This window comes from Ranitomeya variabilis, chromosome 5, assembly GCF_051348905.1.
Source record: "Ranitomeya variabilis isolate aRanVar5 chromosome 5, aRanVar5.hap1, whole genome shotgun sequence".
NCBI lineage: Eukaryota > Metazoa > Chordata > Amphibia > Anura > Dendrobatidae > Ranitomeya > Ranitomeya variabilis.
Genome location: NC_135236.1, coordinates 283,668,645 through 283,685,618, shown reverse-complemented (window position 1 = coordinate 283,685,618; position 16,974 = coordinate 283,668,645).

The following is a 16,974-nucleotide window of genomic DNA, read 5'->3' as shown; positions in this document are numbered from 1 at the left end:
ACCTTGAGTCTGCCAGGCGCCTGAATCCTAGACAGGCGCGCTGGTCGTTGTTTTTCTCTCGGTTTAATTTTGTGGTGTCTTACCTACCGGGTTCTAAGAATGTTAAGGCGGATGCCCTTTCTAGGAGTTTTGAGCCTGACTCCCCTGGTAATTCTGAGCCCACAGGTATCCTTAAAGATGGAGTGATATTGTCTGCCGTTTCTCCAGACCTGCGGCGGGCCTTGCAGGAGTTTCAGGCGGATAGACCTGATCGTTGCCCACCTGGTAGACTGTTTGTTCCTGATGATTGGACCAGTAGAGTCATCTCTGAGGTTCATTCTTCTGCGTTGGCAGGTCATCCTGGAATCTTTGGTACCAGGGATTTGGTGGCAAGGTCCTTCTGGTGGCCTTCCCTGTCACGAGATGTGCGAGGCTTTGTGCAGTCTTGTGACGTTTGTGCTCGGGCCAAGCCTTGTTGTTCTCGGGCTAGTGGATTGTTGTTACCCTTGCCTATCCCGAAGAGGCCTTGGACGCACATCTCGATGGATTTTATTTCGGATCTGCCTGTTTCTCATAAGATGTCTGTCATCTGGGTGGTGTGTGACCGTTTCTCTAAGATGGTCCATCTGGTTCCCTTGCCTAAGTTGCCTTCTTCTTCCGAGTTGGTTCCTCTGTTTTTTCAAAATGTTGTTCGTTTGCATGGTATTCCGGAGAATATCGTTTCTGACAGAGGGACCCAATTCGTGTCTAGATTTTGGCGGGCATTCTGTGCTAGGATGGGCATAGATTTGTCTTTTTCGTCTGCTTTCCATCCTCAGACTAATGGCCAGACCGAGCGGACTAATCAGACCTTGGAGACATATTTGAGGTGTTTTGTGTCTGCGGATCAGGATGATTGGGTTGCTTTTTTGCCTTTGGCGGAGTTCGCCCTCAATAATCGGGCCAGCTCTGCCACCTTGGTGTCCCCGTTTTTCTGTAATTCGGGGTTTCATCCTCGATTTTCCTCCGGTCAAGTGGAATCTTCGGATTGTCCTGGAGTGGATGCTGTGGTGGAGAGGTTGCATCAGATTTGGGGGCAGGTGGTGGACAATTTGAAGTTGTCCCAGGAGAAGACTCAGCTTTTTGCCAACCGTCGTCGTCGTGTTGGTCCTCGGCTTTGTGTTGGGGACTTGGTGTGGTTGTCTTCTCGTTTTGTCCCTATGAGGGTTTCTTCTCCTAAGTTTAAGCCTCGGTTCATCGGCCCGTACAAGATATTGGAGATTCTTAACCCTGTGTCCTTCCGTTTGGACCTCCCTGCATCCTTTTCGATTCATAATGTTTTTCATCGGTCATTGTTGCGCAGGTATGAGGTACCGGCTGTGCCTTCCGATGAGCCTCCTGCTCCGGTGTTGGTTGAGGGTGAGTTGGAGTACGTTGTGGAAAAGATCTTGGACTCTCGTGTTTCCAGACGGAAACTCCAGTATCTGGTCAAATGGAAGGGATACGGTCAGGAGGATAATTCTTGGGTCACTGCCTCTGATGTTCATGCCTCCGATCTTGTCCGTGCCTTTCATAGGGCTCATCCTGATCGCCCTGGTGGTTCTGGTGAGGGTTCGGTGCCCCCTCCTTGAGGGGGGGGTACTGTTGTGAAATTGGATTCTGGGCTCCCCCGGTGGCCACTTGTGGAATTGTACTTGTGTGCATCATCCCCTCTGTTCACCTGCTCTTATCAGGATGTGGGAGTCGCTATATAACCTTGCTCCTCTGTCAGTTTCATGCCGGTCAACAATGTAATCAGAAGCCTTTCTGTGCATGTTCCTGCTACTAGACAACTCCCAGCTAAGTTGGACTTTTGTCCTTGTGTGTTTTTGCATTTTGTTCCTGTTCACAGCTGCTGTTTCGTTACTGTGTCTGGAAAGCTCTTGTGAGCGGAAATTGCCACTCTGGTGTTATGAGTTAATGCTAGAGTCTTAAAGTAATTTCTGGATGGTGTTTTGATAGAGTTTTCTGCTGACCATGAAAGTGCCCTTTCTGTCTTCTTGCTATCTAGTAAGCGGACCTCGATTTTGCTAAACCTATTTTCATACTACGTTTGTCATTTCATCTAAAATCACCGCCAATATATGTGGGGGCCTCTGTCTGCCTTTTGGGGAAATTTCTCTAGAGGTGAGCCAGGACTGTCTTTTCCTCTGCTAGGATTAGGTAGTTCTCCGGCTGGCGCTGGGCATCTAGGGATAAAAAAAACGTAGGCATGCTACCCGGCCACTTCTAGTTGTGCGGCAGGTTTAGTTCATGGTCAGTATAGTTTCCATCTTCCAAGAGCTAGTTCTCATATATGCTGGGCTATGTTCTCTCGCCATTGAGAATCATGACACCCGTCTTATCCATCCCGACCACGGCAGAGCGTGAGCTGCAGACGCCGGACCTGAGGATCCTGCCGGCGGCGGAACATCTACGACGCCTGGTAGCAGCATGGAAGAACAGGCCCCAACCCGCGGCCCTGGTCGACCTGACGGGTGCTGCGGAGGTCCCACCGTCACACTGGGGCGTAGTGGTTTTCTTCAACTCCCGGGAAGGAAGGGGAGTTATTCAGGAGATCGGAGAGCCGCTGCAGGTCCGCGTCGACCAGAGGGAAGTGGAGCCTTGTGGTGGAAAGTATGAGGGCCGCGACTTGGAACCCGGAGATGCTGTGACCTATACCCGGTGGAGGAGGGAGGTCGGCTGGATGGCTCGGGGCGTTCAGCAGTGCGTCACTCTCCAGGCTGCTGCTGGGACTCCGGAGGTCGAACCCACTGCAGAAAAGGTAGCAGAACCCTCCACTGCGGATCACCAGGATATCCCGACCCACCGTGTATCTATGGGTCGCGCCCGTTCTCAGCTGAGGAGGGTGGCCCAAAGAGGGGCGCCGCCGCTGCCTGGACGAGGATCGGGCCTTCCCACACCACAGAGGGCCGTCTGCCAGGTAAGGCCCGGAAGGAGGCCACCTCCTGATCAGTCAGCCTGAAGCCCTAAAGTTCCACAAATTGTAAATAGTTAACTGTTCGTCTTCTGTGTTTTCTGCTGCTAGTACCCGACCAGGGTTGTTCTTAAAGGGATCCCTTTGTTTATCCGGGATCCCTATTACTTTTATTTTTGCTTTTGTTTTCCCTTTTTGCTCCTTTAAACCCCCTATTTGGAAAAGACTGCCGAATCATGAACGGTGAATGGTTCACAAACTGTGATGTAAATAGTTCGCACCCTATTAAGGGTGCCCCCTACTGGTTTTACAAAAAAAACTCTTTGCGAAGAAACTGTTCCTGGAAACAGTATAGGAGTTCCTGCCTTACAAGGACTTGCAACTTGAGCAGTTGCACTACCTCGAAGAGACTTGGTCCCCTCTTAAAGGGGAAGTTCACCAGTTGCACGTAATATACAATGTTGCCTTAAAAGAAAGCAAACAGTAATAATGTTTTACATAATAAGTTATATGTAGCCAGCTAGTTAGTTATAGAAAATGTTTGATAATGTTGCTAAGAATTGGGGACAGGAAGTGAACCCATAGGGGTTAGTGGGTGAGTCCTCCTAGGAGCCATAGAGAGATGGCTCAATGGTCCTGTGCTAAGAAAAGAGGCAGTAGGCCTGGGCAGATAGACAGGCGGTCCTGCATAAGACAAATCAAGAAATCAAGAAGAAGGTGTTGCACTTAGAAGAGAGAAATGAAGAAAAGTTAATTTATATTTTAGGAATTTTATAGTAAGCCTTTAGTGGATCCAGCTTATACGTTCTTAGAGGCAAAGTTAAATTATTGTTCAGAATTTGCACTTAGTAGAATACCCGGCTGGGTAGTAAAAGTTATTTATAGTGTGTTATTTAAAATATTTAACTATGTTTGTTTGTAACGTTTAAGAGTCCTCACCTCCCATAAAGGGAAGCACTGTTATTATTTCCTATTACTTGTTTATTGCATTCCAAAATTTGTATGTCTTTTGCTGACATGTATTGTTGTTTTCTTCCCAGTCCGGGAGTACTGGATTTAACCGGGGGGAGTGCAGCGCCCCAGAGTTCTGGTCGTTGCAGTACTGATGCTCTGCCGCTAAGGAGAGTGATGGTACGTCTGATGGCACTTAAGGAGTTCACCTGACCAGGTATCACAGACACCAATACACTTCATAGTCTGGCCTCCAGGGGGAGCAAAGGGCACTATGTATTAGGCCACTCCTCACAATCTGGTAAAACTGGGGGTTGGATAGAAAGTTAGACAGAAGCTGACTGGGTTGGAACCAGGCAACATCCTGTGGCAGAGGGTGTTGCAGAGGAAGATTCAGGGGGGTCCCTGTCAGGGGTGGGATCCTGACAGAGGCCTAGCGAACAAGAGAGAACGTTAAGGAACCGCGCCTGCACTACATCGCGGCGGTATCTCAAGAAAGGACAAGAAGCGGGGTTTATTGTGAAGAGTGAGAAACGAGATCATAGCAAAAAGGAGATAACACCAGTAGGAGTCGTGCTGTAAGATCGAGGCAACATCCTACTGAGGCGCGTAGCCGGTGACCGGAACGCCGAGGAAGTATTGGGCTCCAAGCATTACTTCAAACCAATGGCAGGACAGTTAATTATAGGTTGGCTGTCTCACCTAAATCACCTAAGCAGACATAGGGGGCAACTGTGGGAGAGGGGCGTCACTAGGGTCCCGGAAGAACCCGCAGGCCTACCCGTCATACGGGTGTGTCCTAGCCATATCATCTGGGGGACGGAGAAGAACATCAGAACAGACATAAGTTGTGGGAAAGAACATCAGAAACAGACACAACAGTTGTGAGGACTATCCCGTGGTGCTCAGCAGGGAAGTACTACAACACACAGGCGCTAGAAGGAAGGCACAGATTTCCACCTGCAAAGGGAACTCTGGAGGTGCCATTGGACCAGCTGGTCTCAGACAGCCCTGTTAACCGTACTCTGGATTGAGGATCTTGAAGCCTTCAGTAAAGAGGTAAAGAGACTGCAACCCTGTGTCCTCGTTATTTACCGCGAACTGCACCACGCACCACCACCTACACCTTTCATTGGACGCCCCTTAGCAGGGTCACGGACCGGGTCTAGCCATCGTGACAACCCCAGAACCAGAAGCCTCCAGAAGAAGCGAACGCGAAACGTGCGTCGGGGCAGAGGGACACCGGGGCACTCACACAGGACGCACAGCAAGGTATTATATCGTTGTCCACATTATCTACTAAATATTTGCCGTATAGGTTTATAGCCGCTATTTATTTGAGCTTGATGGCAGCTGGCTTTTCCTACTTTGGAGACTTTTTATTTCTCAGGTACACTATTGCATTGCCTCTATAGCTCTTAGTAATTATTACACCCAACTATAGTTAGGCTGTTTTCATTATTGGTCAAATCTTGTTCATATGTGCTAGTGCTTATCCTGTTTGTTATGAGTATGCCTATGGCAGCATAGTCCCTCATTATGGATTTTTGCACCCTTCTCTGCATGTAGTAAATTGTATTTTTACATGTTTTATATATTTGGTCTAAATAAAATTGTCATTTTACATTAGTACCATAGTGGTGATCATTTTTATTCCTTGGTCACACTGTATGTGAGAGATATACTGATAGTTGGTACTTTACCCTTCATACGGGAGGGATATATATAGTACTTTATAGAGCAATCATCTGTGAATATATAACCCCAGAACTGAGACAGAGAGGCCCGGTACCAAGTACCCCGCGGCCCTGCGTCTGGGGGCGCTCCAATTCCGTAATGAGCTCTGCATGCACTGGTGTTAAACTGATTAAATAGCTGAATCCTCTTTAGGAAACAGTCCTGGAATTTGCTGTTTTTTTTTTTTGGGGTGCCCAGAAGCCTTCTTCACAGCGATTGAACCATACTCTTTGTAAGTCTTGCTGATCCAATAAATGGTTAATTCATACTTAATTAATCTCATCACTCTTCAAAATAATCCGGAGTTAATGTGAATTGCTATTATATAAACTAAAGCAGCAAACTTTGTAAAAAACAACATTTGTATCAGTATTAAAACTTTTGGTCATGAGTTGACTGTACATTTTTTGTACTTCCACAAGTTATGCCATAAATGTCTAATAGATGTGGGTCCCAGTGGTAGGGAACATTAGATGTCCTAAATGAACAGGTTTACATACATTATATGTCTAAAATGCTACTATAAATACTGTTTTAGATGCATTTGGGAAACGTAACTCAAGTCAGTTGCATTTCCTAGCTGTATCTCGCTGCAATAATTTATTCTTTCTTTCTTCCTTTTGTGATTTATCCCTTTTTCATTGTTTCCCACAACCCACATGTCAGTATCTTTTTTCTTGGGATATTAGTTCATGTTGCCTCTTGGTTTCAGTTCACAGCTGTGGACATCTGTATATCACCCCCTCATTCTCATACATTCCATACAATCACAATGACATTAACTATTTTCTGGCTCTTGGGATTCCCCAAATGGCATACTATTATCCTTTTCTGGCACATATCTACCACATCCCAGACTATGATCCACAGACTTGCTTTAGGGAAATGATTAGCAGTAATTAAGTTGTATGTTGTATTATACTACTGTATATATTGTGGTAGGTTGACTCACACGGCTTCTTAAATAGGTAGACACAGGAACCGTTTCTATTTAAAGTCCGGCTGGTTAATTGCTGTCCTCATAAACCACATTACCAAAAACGTAAATAGAGCCTTTGTCCGGCACAAGGTAAAACAAAAAAGGAACAAGCCCATACAGTACTGCTGGCTAACCCACCTGGCTTAGAGCCCAACTTCTTAGTCCTTTTAGCAAAGGCACTCAATCCAGGAGATCTGCAACGTCCACACACAACCCTGTGTGGGAGAAGCAGCTCCCAATTTACCAAGTGAACCACACCCAGGAGTGGAAATATTATGAGCAGCAGTCTTTCCCAACTCATGAGCTACTCACAATCAATTTGTCATGGCCCATTAACCCCTCTTAGCACTTAATGTGCTAAAGCATTTTCCAATATGTGCTAAAGCAGGGGTGGGGAACCTCAGGCCCCAGGGCCATTTACAGCCCTTGATGACATTTTATCAGGCCCCCGAGCAGATTCTCAGAGACCACATTCTTGGGCAAGGAGCTGTATTTTGATTGCCACAAGCTCATTAATTTCTTCTTGCTCTGTTAGCACACACATAGTGTTCACTACTGAGCACTGAAGGGCATGCAATGAAAGATTACATCCTGGCACCAGTGCCACAGTCAGGATGTACTTTGTGGGTGGAGTTTGTACGGCCCCCGAAGGATGGTATAACTATCCAAGTGGCCCTTGGCAGAAAAAAAGATTCCCCACCCCTGTAATAAAGCATTACTTCAAATTTATCTCCTAACCCCTAGGTGTCCAACAGCCACCTTGAAGTGTAAAAGGCACAAAACAACAAGAATACCTAATACTCAGCCGAGACATAATGTGTAGTGTTCTCTCCGTTGCCATTCCCTTTATACTTACAAGTAAAATTAATAAGTTATACAGTGCTTTAGGTGATTTATCCTTTAGCTGTCTGTCTTGGCTACCCCTTTCATGTTTCTGATCAGACATTTGGAGTCTTGATACAAAAAAACTCAGATCAAATGATAAAGCTAATGCAGAGTTATGTACATTTATGTGGAGCAATCACTGGTACTGTATGTGATCAAAAGATTCAACCATTCAACCACATACAATTTCTTGGCAGTGCTTCCTTGTACACTTAGGATGAATTGCTGCAAGCTACCATGATTTTTTTAGTCCCCATAAAATATGCAATAAATTGATTGACTTGTTTGTCAATTGATCAGTGGACAGATGTGCATGGACCAATGGTCAGGAACAAATATAAAAAAAAATGTTCTTCTACATGGTCATCAGCTTATGGCTTATGTAAAAAGGATCGTAGACCTCAATGTAAGTATCATTGTCCGACCACTTTCTTTATGCTCCAGAGCGGTTTATAGAAGCCATTCAGGATGTATAAAATTACCTTACCCCTGGAAATAGCAGTTGATCGACCGTGGTTAGAGAAGATAGACTGAGGACAGCATTATTCCTGAAACATGTTCTCTGTGTAAAAAGTAGAGATGAGCAAATAGTTCAATGTTCGGTTCAGCTCACGATCGCCGAATTTGCAATATTCGCCAATTTAATTGCCGAAAATAGCCGAACATACACAGCACAAAAGCCGGTGTTGTGTGACAGCATGGGAAACGCACGCCAGCATAGCGCTTCTAATTGGCAGTGAAATCATCCCCGCCGGTCAGAGAGCCGCAGTTCCCACACTGTCAAAACACACTGAGCGCTCAGCTGTGATCGGGGGGAATAAAGTTTACCTCTCCCATCAGCTGACAAGTGCTGCCGCTAATAATAGTGAGATAGGAGCGGCGGATGGGAGTATTCATCAATCTATCCATTACTAATCCTATAGTTATATGGTAAATAAAGACACAGCCAGAATAAAGTCCTTTATGACAAACTAGATGGTGGCCCGATTCTAACGCATCAGGTATTCTAGAATATGTATGTAGTTTATTTATGCAATTTATACACAGGATTCAGCCAGCTGGGCGCGACCAATTAGTGAAGCGTGGTTCAAATTCCACACCAATTCGTGGCCGGACTGCGCCTGTCGCTGATTGTTCGCGGCTGGCCGGGTGTGACCAATCAGTGAAGCCAGGGCTGGCTCCAGGTTTTTCAGGGCCCCAGGAGAAAGAGTCTCAGTGGGCCCCCCTCTTTAACACATACCACGATTCATGATGCACAGATACAGCAGAGAAATATACCACAGCCAAGTAGCATATAACAGCCCACGTAGCATATCACACAGCCCACGTAGCATATAGCACAGCCACGTAGCATATAGCACAGGCCACGTAGTATATAGCACAGGCCACGTAGTATATAGCACAGGCCACGTAGCATATAGCACAGCCACGTAGCATATAGCACAGCCACGTAGCATATAACACAGCCACATAGCATATAGCACAGCCACATAGTATATAGCACAGCCATGTAGTATATAGCACAGCCCACGTAGTATAAAGCACAGCCCACGCAGTATATAGCACAGCCCATGCAGTGTATAACACAAAAGAAAAAATCCAGCTCACCATAGTTGTAGTCCCTGGAGGCTCGGAGCACGGAAACACTGTGTCAAGGCGTGAGGAATGCAGGAAATAGAAAAAAATCCAGCTCAACGAGGTGGTGAAAAAGCAAAGTCTTGGTACTTTATTCACTTCATATCAAAAAATAGAGGATAAAACAACAGCACAATATAATTAAAAACACTATCTACGCGTTTCTGGTGACATAGCACCCTTAGTCATGATAACTTTAGTGCAGCCTGTTCTATGCTTTTATGCTGATATGTATAACACAGCCCATGCAGTGTATAACACAGCCCATGCAGTATATAGCACAGCCCACGTAGTATATAGCACAGCCATGTAGTATATTGCCCAGCCATGTATATTGTACAGCTACGTAGTATAGGGATGGGGGGGATTAAACCAATGGCGTCAATGAATGTCAGGAAACCCTTCTATTGATGTTATTAATGGCAGGTGATCAGAAATCCAGAACAAAAAGAGAATGCATGTGCAATTCTCCATAGGGAGGAAATGCACATGCTAATCATACCCCAGGAGAAACACTTATTCATTCAGTCAAAAAATCGATCAACTGCTTACCCATATGGGAAGATAAGGGTGCCCGGCAGGCAGAGAACGCCAGTAGCCCCGACGCGCGTTTCGCGTGGTTGGCTTCCCCGAGGAATGAGTAAGTGTTTCTCCTGGGGTATAATTAGCACGTGTTTCCTGACATTCATTGACGCAATTGGTTTAATCCCCCCCCCATTGCATCTTGTCAGGTATTTGTTTTTTTGGGATTGATGCCCGTATGTATTTATTGTTGTTTATTATATGTAAGTGAGCTTTGTGTAATAAAATATATAAGTTTTATATACTTTACCTACCATCTGTGTATGTCTCACTTCATTTACTATTTTTATAGTTAATTATGTTTGAGGGTATACTCCTTGTTCTTTATAGGATTAATAGTAGGATATAGCACAGCCCACGTAGTATATAACACAGCCACGTAGTATATAGCACAGCTCACGTAGTATACAGCACAGCCACGTAGTATATAACACAGCCACGTAGTATATAGCACAGCCCACGCAGTGTATAACACAGCCCACATAGTATATAACACAGCCCACGCAGTGTATGACACAGCCCATGCAGTGTATAACACAGCCCACGCAGTGTATAACACAGCCCACGCAGTATATAGCACAACCCATGCAGTGTATAACACAGCCCACGTAGTATGTAGCACAGCCCACCTAGTATATAACACAGCCCACGTAGTATATAACACAGCCCACGTAGTATATAACACAGCCACGTAGTATATAACACAGCCACATAGTATATAGCACAGCCAATGTAGTATATAGCACAGATAACGCAGTATATAACACAGCCACATAGTATATTGCCCAGCCACATAATATATTGCACAGCTACGTAGTATATAGCACAGCCCACGTAGTATACAGTACAGAGACGCAGTATATAACACAGCTACATAGTTTATAGCACAGCCACGTAGTATATTGCCCAGCCATGTATATTGCACAGCTACGTAGTATATAGCACAGCCCACGTAGTATATAACACAGCCACGTAGTATATAGCACAGCTCACGCAGTATATAACAGCCACGTAGTATATTGCCCAGCCATGTAATATATTGCACAGCTACATAGTATATAGCACAGCTCACGTAGTATATAGCACAGCTCACGCAGTATACAGTGGGGCAAAAAAGTATTTAGTCAGTCAGCAATAGTGCAAGTTCCACCACTTAAAAAGATGAGAGGCGTCTGTAATTTACATCATAGGTAGACCTCAACTATGGGAGACAAACTGAGAAAAAAAATCCAGAAAATCACATTGTCTGTTTTTTTATCATTTTATTTGCATATTCTGGTGGAAAATAAGTATTTGGTCAGAAACAAAATTTCATCTCAATACTTTGTAATATATCCTTTGTTGGCAATGACAGAGGTCAAACGTTTTCTGTAAGTCTTCACAAGGTTGCCACACACTGTTGTTGGTATGTTGGCCCATTCCTCCATGCAGATCTCCTCTAGAGCAGTGATGTTTTTGGCTTTTCGCTTGGCAACACGGACTTTCAACTCCCTCCAAAGGTTTTCTATAGGGTTGATATCTGGAGACTGGCTAGGCCACTCCAGGACCTTGAAATGCTTCTTACGAAGCCACTCCTTCGTTACCCTGGCGGTGTGCTTTGGATCATTGTCATGTTGAAAGACCCAGCCACGTTTCATCTTCAATGCCCTTGTTGATGGAAGGAGGTTTGCACTCAAAATCTCACGATACATGGCCCCATTCATTCTTTCATGTACCCGGATCAGTCGTCCTGGACCCTTTGCAGAGAAACAGCCCCAAAGCATGATGTTTCCACCACCATGCTTTACAGTAGGTATGGTATTTGATGGATGCAACTCAGTATTCTTTTTCCTCCAAACACGACAAGTTGTGTTTCTACCAAACAGTTCCAGTTTGGTTTCATCAGACCATAGGACATTCTCCCAAAACTCCTCTGGATCATCCAAATGCTCTCTAGCAAACTTCAGACGAGCCCGGACATGTACTGGCTTAAGCAGTGGGACACGTCTTGCACTGCAGGATCTGAGCCCATGGTGGCGTAGTGTGTTACTTATGGTAGGCCTTGTTACATTGGTCCCAGCTCTTTGCAGTTCATTCACTAGGTCCCCCCGCGTGGTTCTGGGATTTTTGCTCACCGTTCTTGTGAACATTCTGACCCCACGGGGTAGGATTTTGCGTGGAGCCCCAGATCGAGGGAGATTATCAGTGGTCTTGAATGTCTTCCATTTTCTAATTATTGCTCCCACTGTTGATTTCTTCACTTCAAGCTGGTTGGCTATTGCAGATTCAGTCTTCCCAGCCTGGTGCAGGGCTACAATTTTGTTTCTGGTGTCCTTTGACAGCTCTTTGGTCTTCACCATAGTGGAGTTTGGAGTCAGACTGTTTGAGGGTGTGCACAGGTGTCTTTTTATACTGATAACAAGTTTAAACAGGTGCCATTACTACAGGTAATGAGTGGAGGAAAGAGGAGACTCTTAAAGAAGAAGTTACAGGTCTGTGAGAGCCAGAAATCTTGATTGTTTGTTTCTGACCAAATACTTATTTTCCACCAGAATATGCAAATAAAATGATAAAAAAAACAGACAATGTGATTTTCTGGATTTTTTTTTCTCAGTTTGTCTCCCATAGTTGAGGTCTACCTATGATGTAAATTACAGACGCCTCTCATCTTTTTAAGTGGTGGAACTTGCACTATTGCTGACTGACTAAATACTTTTTTGCCCCACTGTATAATACAGCCACGTAGTATATTGCCCAGCCACGTAATATATTGCACAGCCCACGTAGTATATAGTACAGAGACGCAGTATATAACACAGCTCACGCAGTATATAACACAGCCCACTTAGTATATAGCACAGCGATGTAGTATATAGCACAGCCCACGCAGTATATAGCACATCCCATGCAGTGTATAACACAGCCCACATTGTATATAACACAGCCCATGTAGTATACAGCAATGTGGGCACCATATCCCTGTTAAAAAAAAGAATTAAAATAAAAAATTGTTATATACTCACCTTTCGGCGGCCCCCGGATCCAGGCGAGGCATTTAGCGATGCTCCTCGCGACGCTCTGGTCCCAATAATGCATTGCGGTCTCGCGAGATGATGACGTAGCGGTCTCGCGAGACCGCTACGTCATCATCTCGCGAGACCGCAATGCATGCCTCGGAGCGTCGCGAGGAGCGGGAAAGGTGCCGGAAAGTGAGTATATAATGATTTTTTATTTTTTTTTATTATTCTTAACATTAGATCTTATTACTATTGATGCATATGAAACAAAGATGACAGAGACACATGATCCAAATTACCTGCAATATATTTACCCACATCATGTGTCTGCTAGGACTATCAGACTCATCATCATAAACCATAAATGAAAAAAACACAAAAAAGATGATACAATAGCCAATGTATAGAAAATATTATTGTAAACTTTATTAGCACATATTAAAAACTCCATCACACCAAATTGGAACAGAGAGTGAACATCGGCACTACAATGCGCTCCGTGTGATACATGGGTGACTGACACACTCACCCGGCACCGCAGCCAAACAAACACCTGGCATCAATATGTATATGTTAGCCCTCTATATGTAACGCACCAGTAACTATAGCCATTGCTTACTCCATACAAAAAAGAGTGCTAGTTACTTACGCTATTTACTGGCGCAATTCACAGGGCACACCTGCTTCACTTTACCCCATAATTCCTAATAGCGACCATATAGTAAGTAAATAATTTTACCTGTGCCGCAGGGATACCAAGGTGAGGCTGTAGTCCGGGCGAGAGCGTCTGCCCCGACGTACGTTTCGGACCTATACCTTTTTCAAGGGGCCTGAAAAAATAACAAACACAGTTAAACTCACTTAACGCCTAATTCCACCGAAGCTCTCGTTCTGCTGTAATAAAACTAAAATAAAAAGCAACAATATCCCTGGCCTATCCATCATTCTGTCTCACACTGCAATCCATGTCTGGGGGATTAATAGTTTTCAACCTGGACGGTGCCAAGATGCGACCGTCCAGGCTGAAAACCACTGGTGACTGAGCTGCTGCGAGTGCAGCATCAGTGACTGGTGGTGACGTCATCGAGATTATCTCCGGTCACTGGTGGCAGCTGATGGGACTACAGCTTCCATCAGCTGACTCCTACTGCCTCTAATAACAATGAGAGCAGGAACTGCGGATGTGAGTATTCATCAGCCGCTCCTGTGTTGTAAGTAAATAATTTAAAAAAAAAAACAGAGTAGGTGCCCCTGTGCCAGGCAAAAACTCACAGCTGGGGGCTGCAACCCTCAGCTGTCAGCTTCAGCAATGCTGGTTATCAAGAACGAAGGGTCCTCAAGCCATATTTTTTAATTATTTAAATAAATCATTTAAAAAAACGGCGTGGGCTCCCCCCCATTTTTGACATCTAGCCTTGCTAAAGCTCACAGCTGTGAGCTGGTATTCTCAGGCTGGTAAGGGTCCATGGATAATGGACCCCCCAGCATAAAAATAGCAGCCCACAGCTGCCCAGAAAAGGCACATCAATTTGATGCACTAATTCTGGCACTTTGCCCAGCTCTTCCCACTTGCCCTGTAAGAGTGGCAAGTAGGGTTCATATTTGTGGGGTTGATGTCACCTTTGTATTGTCAGGTGACATTAAGCTCACGGCTTAGTAGTGGAGAGGTGTCTCTCTCCATTACTACTCCTATAGTTATATGGTAAATATAGACTTGACTGATGCTTTAATCTCGGTCTTGGAGGAGATCCCTCAGGTGAACATCTGCTGCCTCATCAGCAGCATGCCCAGGCATTGTAGGGAGGTCATAGAGGCATATAGTAGCCCCACACACTACTGAAAGTCATTTCCCTATCTTAAGGCATTTTCGCTAAAGTTGGATCAGCCAGTATGTTTCCACTTTGATCTTGAGCATCATCCCAAATCCAGACCTCCATGAGATATTAATTTTGAATTACATTGATCATTTTTATGTTTTATTGTTCTAAATGCATTCTACTATGTAATTAATAAAGTTTTGCAACTGGAATATTTCATTCAGTGGTATCTAGGATGTGGAATTTTAGTTTTCCCTTTATTTTTTTTGAGCAGTGTACGTATATGTCCCAGCTTCCAATCTAAACGTCCGCTTATACCAGATTGGGCGCATGACTTTCTTTTCGCTGTGCACCAATTTATGCTCTCTCACCTCCCCAATCTTCTCATGCACAAGATAAAACATATTAGTACTCTTTCACCTCATATTCCTCTTCCACCTAAAATCACAGTCATGAGTAATACCAACCCACTAACAACTTCTTCCTGAGCTTGTTGTGCAGTGGTAACATCTGCTTCATATAAAAGCTATCTGTCTTTTCATTTTTCTTAATCAGAATAGGTCTTTAATGTTGTGCTGCTGATTAATCTCATAATATATCTTTATAGTGGTCAGAGGCCCACATCCCCTGCTAAACAATAGGATTACTTCTTAGTCATATTTCCAGCTCCAACTAAAAAAAAAACTTTTCCTTATTCGTACTTTTCTCACCCATTTGTCTCGAGTGTGTTCTCGATCCCTACTAGATAACTTCCATACTATCTTTCGAACATTCCTCCTATCTATCCTAAATGACTCACTCACTGCTTCTATCATCACCCCCTGTTGCCGATTAGTTTGGGGAAGGTGCTGGTGCCACTAACTGCTTCTATCTCTGCCACCTAACAACATCTTTTTTCACAGTTAGAAGTTGCAGAGATAGAAGCAGAGTGCGGGCGCTGCACTCACCTCTCCCGCAGCGTCTATCACCTTGAATGCGGGACATCTTCACAGGAAAGCAATGCAAGAAACTGTAGTAAGTAGCTGCAGCTCTGCACCCTGATGCCATCCTGTTCCAGGAGGGGTGGTGGAAATTGCAGTGATTGCAGCCCCAGCATCCTTTGATGTTACATTTGAGACTCCTCTCAAACAAAATGTCAGAAGAAATGCAGGGGAAAAAAAGCCATTTAGAGATTAGCTAGAAAGAGAGAAGTGTAGATTATTGTGCAATAAAGCTAACTATAAAAGTTGTTAGGGTGTAACGATAGATATTTAGAAAGGACAATTTAGGTACTGGACCACCCCTTTAAGGGTGTGGATATTTTTGAAACTGGATTACTTTAGTTCTGAACTTTTCTTTTTTTCACCTGAAAAGATTTCCGTTTATTTTTTAATTGGATTATATAGATTATAGGTGACATTAAAGGGGGAAATACTTTTGAAACCATTCTTATTATGATTCTTTTTACATGACAAAACTTGGCATTTTAACAGGGAAGTGTAGACTTTTTATATTCACTGTATGAAAAATAAAATTACATTAAAGTTATATATGTGTGTACAGTATATTTACTGTAGGTATGTGTAAATATGAGTGTGTATATACACATACAAATACATGGACAAAACTGTTGCTACCCCTCTGTTAAAGTGTAAAGTAAGAAAAACCCACAATAGTCACTGAAATAACTGGAAACTTACAGACATAATTTCATGCTAAATTTAATGAATATCAAATCGGGCATTGATTCTGACTTGTGGTTTAACCCCTTTCTGCCATTGGACGTACTATTCCGTCCATGTGGGGTGGGCCCTAATTCCCAAGGACGGAATAGTACGTCCAGCATTAGGGTTAGGGCTAGGGCTAGGGCTAGGGTTAGGGCTAGGGTTAGGGCTAGGGTTAAGGCTACAGTTAGGGTTGGGGCTAAAGTTAGGGATAGGTTTGGGGCTAAAGTTAGGGTTAGGATTACATTTACGGTTGGGAATAGGGTTGGGATTAGGGTTAGGGGTGTGTCAGGGTTAGGGGTGTGGTTAGGGTTACCGTTGGAATTAGGGTTAGGGGTGTGTTTGGATTAGGGTTTCAGTTATAATTGGGGGGTTTCCACTGTTTAGGCACATCAGGGGCTCTTCAAACGCGACATGGCGTCCGATCTCAATTCCAGCCAATTCTGCGTTGAAAAAGTAAAACAGTGCTCCTTCCCTTCCGAGCTCTCCCGTGCGCCCAAACAGGGGTTTACCCCAACATATGGGGTATCAGCATACTCAGGAAACATTGGAGAACAACCTTTGAGGTCCAATTTCTCCTGTTACCCTTGGGAAAATACAAAACTGGGGGCTAAAAAATAATTTTTGTGGAAAAAAAAAATAATAATTATTTGCACGGCTCTGCGTTATAAACTGTAGTGAAACACTTGGGGGTTCAAAGCTCTCACAACACATCTAGATGAGTTCCTTAGGGGGTCTACTTTCCAAAATGGTGTCACTTGTGAGGGGTTTCTAC